Genomic DNA, 10,380 nt, shown 5'->3' with positions numbered 1-10,380 from the left:
AATCATACAAGCAAACAATAACCAAAAAAAAGGCAGAAGTAACTATATTAATATCAGACAAAATAGACTTTAAATGTGAAACAATTGTGAGAGACAAAGAAGGACACTACATTTTAGTGAAAGGAAAAATCTGTCAAGAAGATCGAACAATCATAAATATTTATGCTCCTTACAAGGGAGCCTCTAAATACGTGAGGCAAACGCTGGAAAAACTAAGTGAAAGAATAGATGCATCTACAATGATAGTGGGGGATTTTAATACACCACTATCAACTCTGGACAGAACATCTCAAAAGAGAATCACTAAAGAAACAAAACATTTGAACAGTATATTAGAGGAGCTGGATCTAATAGACATATATAGATCATTACACCCAAACACAGCAGGATATACATTTTTCTCAAGCGCACATGGATGATTCTCCAAGATAGACCATATGCTAGGCCACAAAGAAAGGCTGAATAAATTCAGAAAGATTGAAATCATACAAAACAATATCTCTGGCCACAGTGGAGTCAAGTTGGAAATTTGCAAGGGACAGAAGCCCAGGTTTCACACCACGATTTGGAAATTAAACAGCACACTCTTAGAAAAACAGTGGGTCAAAGAGGAAATCTCAAAAGAAATCAATGACTACCTTGAAACAATGAGATAATGAGAACACAACATACCAAAATTTATGGGATGCAGCAAAAGCAGTACTGAGAGGGAAATTTATAGCCATAAACTCATGTATCAAAAAGAAGAAAGAGCAAAAATTGAAGAGCTAACTGCACACTTGAAGGAATTAGAAAACAACAACAAAGTAATCCAACAGGAAGAAGAAGGAAGGAAATAACAAAGATAAGAGCAGAACTAAATGAAATAGAAAATAAGAAAGCATTTGAAAAGATAAACAAGACCAAGAGCTGGTTTTTTGAGAAGATCAACAAAATTGACAAACCTTTAGCGAGACTAACAAAGAAAAAAAGAGAGAAGATGCAAATACACAAAAAAAGAAATGAGAAAGGCAATATCACCACTGACCCCACAGAAATAAAGACTATCATAAGAGGATACTTTGAAAAACTATATTCCAACAAAAATGACAATTTAGAGGAAATGGACAAATTCCTAGAAACATATAAGCAGCCCATATTGACGAAAGAAGAAATTGATGATCTTAACAAACCAATCACAAGCAGAGAGACAGAATCAGTTATTAAAAATCTCCCAACTAAGAAGAGCCCAGGGCCAGATGGCTTCACAGGTGAATTTTACAAAACATTCCGGAAAGAACTAACACCAATCCTGCTGAAACTATTCCAAAAAATCGAAATAGAAAGAACATTGCCGAACTCCTTCTATGATGCCAACATTACCCTAGTACCAAAGCCAAACAAAGACACCACAAGAAAGGAAAATTACAGACCAATTTCTCTAATGAACCGACACGCAAAAATACTTAACAAAATACTTGCTAATCATATTCAACAACACATTAAATGAATTATACACCACAACCAAGTGGGATTCATCCCAGGTATGCAAGGATGGTTCAACATAAGAAAATCAATCAACGTAATACACCATATAAACAGATTGAAGGAAAAAAATCACATGATTACATCTATAGATGCAGAAAAAGCATTTGACAAAATACAGCACCGTTTCTTGATAAAAACACTCCAAAAGACTGGAATACAAAGAAATTTTTTGAACATGATAAAGAGTATATATGAAAAACCTAAAGCCAACATTGTTTACAATGGAGAAAGCCTAGAATCCTTCCCTCTAAACTCAGGAACAAGACAAGGATGCCCATTGTCTCCGCTCCTGTTTAACATTGTCTTAGAAGTACTTGCTCGAGCACTGAGGCAAGAACCAGATATAAAAGGCATTAATTGGAAAGGAAGAAGTCAAAATTTCATTATTTGCAGATGACATGATCCTATACATAGAAAACCCTGAGAGACCTACAACAAAGCTTCTAGAACTCATAAATGAGTTTAGTAAAGTCACAGGTTATAAGATCAATGCGCAAAAATCAGTAGCATTTCTGTACACCAATAATGAACAAGATCAGGAGGAAATCAAGAAACAAATACCATTCATAATAGTAAATAAAAAAATCAAATACTTAGGAATAAATTTAACTAAAGAGGTAAAAAATTTATACACCGAGAACTATACAAGACTGTTCAAGGAAATCAAAGAAGACATAAATAAATGGAAGAATACTCCTTGTTCATGGATAGGAAGACTGAATATTATTAAGATGTCTATCCTACCAAAACTGATCTACACATTCAATGCAATCCCAATAAAAATCAACACAGCCTTCTTTAAGGAACTAGAAAAACTAACTATGAAATTTATTTGGAAAGGAAAGAGACCCCGAATAGCCAAAGACATACTGAAAAAGAAAAACGAAATTGGAGGAATCACACTACCTGACTTCAAAACATACTACAAAGCTACAGTGATGAAAACAGCATGGTATTGGAATAAGGAGAGACACACAGACCAATGGAATCGAATTGAAAGCTCTGATATAGAACCTCACATATATAGCCACATAATATTCGATAAAGCCACCAAACCCTCTCAACTGGGAGAGAGTGGCCTATTCAACAAATGGTGTCTGGAGAACTGGATAGCCATATGTAGAAGAATGAAAGAGGATTACCATCTCACACCTTATACAAAGATCAACTCAAGATGGATCAAAGACCTAAATATAAGAGCCAAGACCATAAAGACCTTAGAAAGCAGTGTAGGGAAACATCTACAGAACCTTGTAATAGGAAATGGATTCATGAATATCACACCAAAAGCACGAGCAGCAAAAGAACTAATAGATAAATGGGACTTCCTCAAAATTAAAGCCTTCTGCACCTCAAAGGAGTTTGTCAAGAAAGTAAAAAGGGAGCCCACACAGTGGGAGAAAATATTTGGCAACCATACATCTGATAAGAAACTTATAACTTGCATATATAAAGAACTCCTATATCTTGAAAATAAAAAGATAAACAACCCATTTAAAAAATGGGAAAAAGATTTAAACAGACACTTCTCCAAAGAAGAAATACAAATGGCTAAAAAGCATATGAAAAAATGCTCCAAATCTCTAGCTATCAGGGAAATACAAATCAAAACTACAATGAGATACATTCTTACACCCATAAGATTGGCAACTATGAAAAAAAACAGAAGAATAGAAGTGCTGGAGAGGATGTGAAGAAAGGGGAACACTCATCCACTGCTGGTGGGAATGCAGAAGGATCCAACCATTCTGGAGGACAGTATGGTGGTTTCTCAAAAAACTAGCCATAGATTTGCCATATGACCCAGCAATACCACTGCTGGGTATATACCCAGCAGAACTGAAAACAAGGACACAAACCGATATATATACACCAATGTTCATAGCAGCATTGTTCACTATTGCCAAAAGTTGAAATCAACCCAAATGCCCATCAACAGATGAGTGGATCAATAAAATGTGGTATATACACACAATGGAATACTACTCGGCTTTAAGAACAAATACACTACAAACACACGTGATAACATGGATGAATCTTGAGAACCTTATGTTGAGTGAAGCAACCCAGGCATTGAAGGACAAATACTACATGACCTCAATGATATGAAATAAGCAAGCTGCCACAGAGAGCAAGAGGCTGAATGATAGGCTTACAGGAAATCGGGGGGTGGAGGAAGGATGTGAGCCGACGTCTGCAGGGGTGGAATTTATGACGAGCTGGTAGTAAGTATGAACACAAAGAAGAGATAAAATGGGGGCAAGGGGTTGCCTTTGGGAGGGGCTTTGCGGGTTTGAGGGTGGCTGGGGATGGGCGGATGGGTAATATTGCCCAATAGTGGGGGGAGGGAGGGGTAGCATACGAACATAGGAGAGTGTCAGGTGTTGGTGGAGAGTAAAATGCCGAGAAAATTGTGTCAAAATATAATTAAGAGGGTTACCTGTTTAGAATGCTTGGAGGGGATGGTCCGATGCGGGACGTGCTCCTGAGGAATGTCTGAATGCTCATTTTGCCAGAGTGGGTGGCACCATTGGGTAGAGACCCAAGTAGTGAGAGTGGGGGAGGACCAAATCCTGGGGAGGACTAATGCCATCAAATAGAGGGAACTGTATCTCTCGAGAGAAAGGGTGGCTCCCAGGGCATTGGGGCAGTTGAGCAAGTTAGGCCCTGAACACTATTCCAACTATCTCTGGATGTGGCTCCTCGGGAAACGGAGGTTGGCTGTCACTGTGGACACCAAGGTGGATGGGAAAAGGGATGTTAAATGTGTGGAACCAAGGTAAATGGGGGATAAGAGAGGAGTTTCACAAGAGTACACAAGGATGGATATAAAACATGTAATATTACACCATAACATATAGGAGACAACAGACTGATAATGTAAACCATAATGTAAAACATAGGATAACTAAAAAATTAGAAAACTGTATCCTAAAGTAAGCACCACAATGTAAGCACAGATGTCACCTTGTTTGAAAGCTATTGTCTCAGACTCTGTTCATCACTTTAAGTAAATATGATGTGAATAGGGTGTAAGAGTATCGCTGTGGAAGGGAAAAGGTTTTGTGGTGGATGTGTGGGAGTGCTGTATATTATATATATGAATTGGTGTGGTCTAGGGCTCTTGTTAAGAGAAGTTCAATAATTAGGGGGAAAAAAAAAAGGAAAAGATAGGATGTAGATTTTTTTCCAAGTCAACACGTATTCTATATCTAACCTTTAAACCCATTGCTATATGCCATTTTGCTAGTAAGGGATCCTGACATTATACTGGGCTTCAATTTTCAGGAAGTTCTGGATCACAGAGTGGTTCAATAATGGCAACGGAGGAATACTGGTATAGGATACCATTGACAGTTGATATATGGCTGACAGGGAGCTATACAGGACATATGTCCAGGGTGCATGGTAATATTTGGATATACTCATAGTGGCAACAATTAAAAACTACAGCTGGGGGGGGTACTGGGTTCCTGGCCGGTGGTGCTCTGTCGTGGTCCCTAGGGGAGCAGCGACAGTCTCCCAGGTGCAGCAGCAAGGACCGGGAAGAAACGAGGGTCCAACAGTGAGCCCCTGACGCTAATGACTATGCTTGTGAGCTGATATGCCTGAAATAAGAACAAGGCCTAGAGCAGCATTGTGCCTGGGAATTTCCTCCTGACAGCCTTCATGTTACTCAAATGTGGCCAGTCTCGAAGCCAAACTCAGCATGTAAATGCAATGCCTTCCCCCCAGCGTGGGACATGACACCCGGGGATGAGCCTCCCTGGCACCGAGGGATCACTATCAACTACCAACTGATGATGCAACTGGAGAATGACCTTGAATGGAAGGTTCAATGCGAATCAGCAGAATATCCCTGTCTACATAAAATAACTTGACTTTAAAATGCTGTTTGACCTAATCTAAGGGGGAAATGGAAAGGAGAAATTAGTTTATATGGCTACGAGTCTCTAAAAAAGAGTCTGGAGGCTGTCAGAAGGATTGCCCTTATGCACAACTAAGCAGAGTCTAAGAGACAGATAAAGTAGATACAACCTCCAGGTATTGGTTCTTTTGAGGGCTAAAGAGGCCCATGGGTGCTATGGTCATGGCAGATGGGGTTAACTGCCATGTCAGATGGCCCTTCTTTGGAGCTGGTGTTTATGCGTGATGAATCTGGACTCAGATGGGACCTCTCTTCTTAAGACTTTCATGCTACTGTGCTGGAGTTGTAGTTGGTGTTGGGGCTTAAGATATATTTAGGGGATCTGAATCTCTGGACTGACAATGTGATAGCCAGGCCCTGAGCCTCAAGAGACTCCAGCACCTACAATCTGATTTATTGGACTCACCTCACTCAGCTAAGATGGAGTTGAAGAAGGACAACCACCACAACATGGAGCCTAGAGTGCCTACAACTGAAAGCGAGAGGATTGCATCCAGTATCCAAGAGGAATGTAAGCATCCTCTTGACATAGAGGTGCAATGGACACAACCAATCCAATGTCCACAGAGAAAAAGTGGCATTGGAGTCGGAAAAGTGGACATGGTGGCTAATGGGTATGGGGAATGGCAGGAAGAAATGAGATGTGGAGGTGCCTTTGGGACTTGGAGCTGCCCTGGATGGTGCTTCAGGGGCAATCACCGGACATTGTAAATCCTCCCAGGGCCCACTGGATGGAATGGGAGAGAGTGTGGGCCATGATGTGGACCATTGACCATGAGGTGCAGAGGTGCCCAGAGATGTACTTACCAAATGCAATGGATGTGTCATGATGATGGGAATGAGTGTTGCTGGGGGGGGGAGTGATGGGGTGGGGGTGGTGGGGTTGAAGGGGCCCTCATATATTTTTTTAATGTAATATTTTTACAAAATCAATTAAAAAATAAAAAAATTAAAAAATAAAAAACATGCCAAGCAAAAAAAAAAAAAAAAATCTTGAGGACCTTATGTTGAGTGGAGCAAGTCAGGCATTGAAGGACAAATACTACATGACCACTTTGATATGAAATAAGTAAACGAAGCTGTCTCAGAGAGCTAGAGACTGGATGATAGGCTTACAGGAAATTGGGGAGGAGAGGAAGGTAGTGAACTGATGCCTACATGGGTAAAATCTATGATAAAGTGAAGGTAAGTATTTGTACAGGGAGGGTATAAGACGGGGAGTATGGGGGTCCCTTTCAGTGGGGTTTTGTGGACGTGGGGGTCTGGGGTTGGGAAGATGTGTTGGACAGCCAAGGGAATAAAGGGGAGGGCTGGAGGGGAGAGTTGACCATGGGAGATTGTCGGGTGTGTGGTTGAAACTATAATATTGAGAAAACTCTTTAGAAAATATAATAAGGAAGGTTTACCTGTTTAAGGTGCTTAAAGGGAGGCATCAGGCACAAGGCAGGCTTCAAGGGAGTGTGAGAGTGTTCATCTTCTCATAGTGTTATATCAAGGAGACCCATACAATGAGTGGGAAGGAGTACTCACATCCTGGGGAGGCTTGATGTCCTGAAATAGAATCTTGTCTCTAGAGAGAATGGGTGGCTCCCAATGGGGGAGGGCAGTCTAGTATGTCCAGCCCTCAGCATTGTTGCAAGTATCTGTGAATCTGGTCCGTCAAGCAGTGAAGACTGATTGTCACTGTGGGCCCTGAGGGGAGGGGCAGAGAAGAATAGAATAGATGGAAGCAGGGTAACTGGGGGGCAATAGAAGTGTTCCACAAGATTCTGCAATGATGAACATAGGACATGTTAAATTAAACTAAAAATGTATAAAAATCTATAGGCTAAAATGTAAACCATAATGTAAAAATTAAGGTAACTAAAAATTTAGAAAATTTGTTTCAATATCTGTACATCAGCTGCAGCAAATATAAAATGAACATGTAGTCACTGCCTTTACTTCCCAGCCCCAGACTGTGGCAACTGCTAAACTACTTTCTGTCTGTATACATTCCTCTTCTTTTCTATAAATGGAGTCATACAGTATATGGTCACTTGTGACGAGCTTATTTTACTTACCACACTATTTTTAAGGTTTACCCATTTTGTTGCATGTATCACTTCTCTACTTCTTTTTATTGCAAACACTGTTTCATTATATGTAGGTAACCCATTATATTTATCCATTCATCAGTTGACAGCAAGTTGTCTTGTTTTTGCTTTTTGGAGTCCTGCCTACCTTTGACATTCCAGCTCAATTTTTCTTTATCAACAAGCCTTCCCCAGCACACAGTCCACTGCTCCTGTGCACATGCATGCACCCCTCACCCTCACAAACATAGATGTGATCTCCATCTTCCTGAGCCCCCAGAGCGTACTCATTTTACTAAATGCAACCAAAGCAGGCTGTTTTATAATTATTTGTATAAAAATGTGGTTTTCCGTTTAGTGAGCTATTGTTATTAGAATGGGTAAAGGAAAATAATATTCCACTTTTCATTTGACTCTTGACTCCCTTCTTCCTTCTACCCACCAAAAAGTATTGTTAAATTTCTAGGTAGGGAAGCCCTGTGTTCTCCAAATACATGAACCCCCAAGCCCATGTTCCCTGAACCCCCACAACCCACATTTTCACAGACGCATGTACCCCGAGGCCACATTCTCCCAGGCCTCTGTTTCCCAAATCCAGCACTCTCGGAAATCGGGCATTGTCCTAGCTCTCTGGTCTTGGACTAACTCCAGGAATGGGAAGGTTTAGGTGGGAGGTGCAGAGGGACCCAAGGAGTGTGGGTTCAATTTTCTGGTGCCCCCCTTTTATTGAGTTTGGAGGGGCATGCCAGTTGACTTGGGGAGAGACTTGGAAGAGAGGAGAGGGAAATCTGCTGAGAGAGCCTGATTTACCTATACACCCTGGGATAGGAAACTTGGTCTGGGAGAAGGTGGAGTCAGAAAATTAAGTAGCCCCCCTGTAGCACTCCTAAGTGAGAGGGACAATAGGTCATGCTTTGCAGGCTTCCAATAGCATATTTAGCATTCCTGGCAAGGGGTGGGTGCTCTCTATCAAGAAATTAAGAGACATTGTTTTCTGAGGTGATTTGGTTCTCCTCCAGGGACCCATTTAAATCTCCAACATGAGCCCTCACACAGCTTTCCTGCAGCCCTGGGAGAGAGGGAAGTAAGGAAGGGAGAAAGGGGGAAGGTCAGATTCCTAAGCAGTTTATTCAGTTGCAAAGAGGATTCTTTGCTTGAGGCCTTGTCTGGTCCTCTTTGTTGGTTTGTTCTCTTGTTTTTCCTTCCTCTTCATCCCCCCACAATCCCTTTTTTCCTTTCTCTTTTTCTTACTTTCTTCTTTTTTTTCCCTTTTTTTTTTAATTTTTTTTTTTTTAATATATTAGGTACTGCAGGCAACATTTCTTATTTGCTGTGCTTCCTCATCCTAATTTCCTTTTTCCTGTGTGTACTGATTTTGGCTACCAATGCTATCCCATTTCTTTTACATCTTTTGGTCCTCCATCATTTATGTTTCTCTTAGATTCCTCCTCTCTTTGTTTACCCCCAGTATTTCTGACCTTTTATCTCTAATGCCTCTATTCTGTTTTCTGTCTTTTATTCACTCTTTAATTTTTTTTTAAGATTTATTTATTTATTTCTCTCCCCTTTCCCCCCTCCCCGGTTGTCTGTTCTCTCTGTCTATTTTGCTGCATCTTCTTTGTCCACTTCTGTTGTTGTCAGAGGATTGGGAATCTGTGTTTCTTTTTGTTGAATCATCTTGTTATGTCAGCTTTTTGTGTATGCAGCACCATTCCTGGGCAGGTTGCACTTTCTTTTGCACTGGGCGGCTCTCCTTACAGGGCGCACTCCTTTGCACATGGGTCTCCCCTACGCGGGGGGCACCCCTGAGTGACAGGACATGCTCCTTGCATGCATCACCACTGCACATGGGCCAGCTCCACACGGGTCAAGGAGGCCCGGGGTTTGAACCGCACACCTCCCATGTGGTGGACGGACACCCTAACCACTGGGCCAAGTCTGCTGCCTATTCACTCTTTATATTATTGCCTTTTCTTTTTCTCTTTCTCTCTCTCCTGACCACACTGGCTTTTTAATTCATACTATATTCTCCCCATATTCAGTTTACAATCTCATTATAGGTACTCTACTTTTCTATGGTTATAACTACACATAGCTTACATGAATTCAATATCCATTCTCCTAGCTCTCACCTGGTTCTTCTGCTAACATTCACTATCAATACTACCATTAGTCAAAATTTTCCTCTTTGCTGATGACATGATCCTATACATAGAAAGCCCTGAGAAGTCTACAACAAAATTTCTAGAACTTATAAATGAGTTCAGTAAAGTTCTATGTTATAGGATCAATGCACAAAAATCAGTAGCATTTCTGTACACTGATGATGAGCAATCTGAGGATGAAATCAAGAATCAAATAACATTTACAATATAAATTAAAAAACCAAATACCTAGAAATAAATTTAACTAAAGATGTAAAAGAAGTACACATGGAAAACTACACAACATTGTTCACCAAAATCAAAGAAGACCTAAATAAATGGAAGAATATTTCTTGTTCATGGATAGGAAGACTAAATATTATTAAGATGTCTAACCTACCGTAACTGATCTACAGATTCAATGCAATGCCAATAAAAATCAACACAGCTTTTTTTAATGAACTACAAAAACTATGAAATTTATTTGGAAAGGAAAGAGGCCCCAAATAGCCAAAGACTTATTGAAAAAGAAAAATGAAATTGAAGGAATCACAGTACCTGACTTCAGAACATACTACAAAGCTAAAGTAGTGAAAACGGCTTGGTATTGGCTCAAGGATAGACACACTGACCAATGGAACCAAATTGAGAGTTCTGATATAGATCCTCATATACACAGTCATCTGATATTTGACAAGGCCACCAA

Source organism: Dasypus novemcinctus, chromosome 8 (assembly GCF_030445035.2).
Source record: "Dasypus novemcinctus isolate mDasNov1 chromosome 8, mDasNov1.1.hap2, whole genome shotgun sequence".
In the NCBI taxonomy this organism is placed as follows: Eukaryota; Metazoa; Chordata; class Mammalia; order Cingulata; family Dasypodidae; genus Dasypus; species Dasypus novemcinctus.
Note: the sequence above shows the minus strand (reverse complement) of the source record.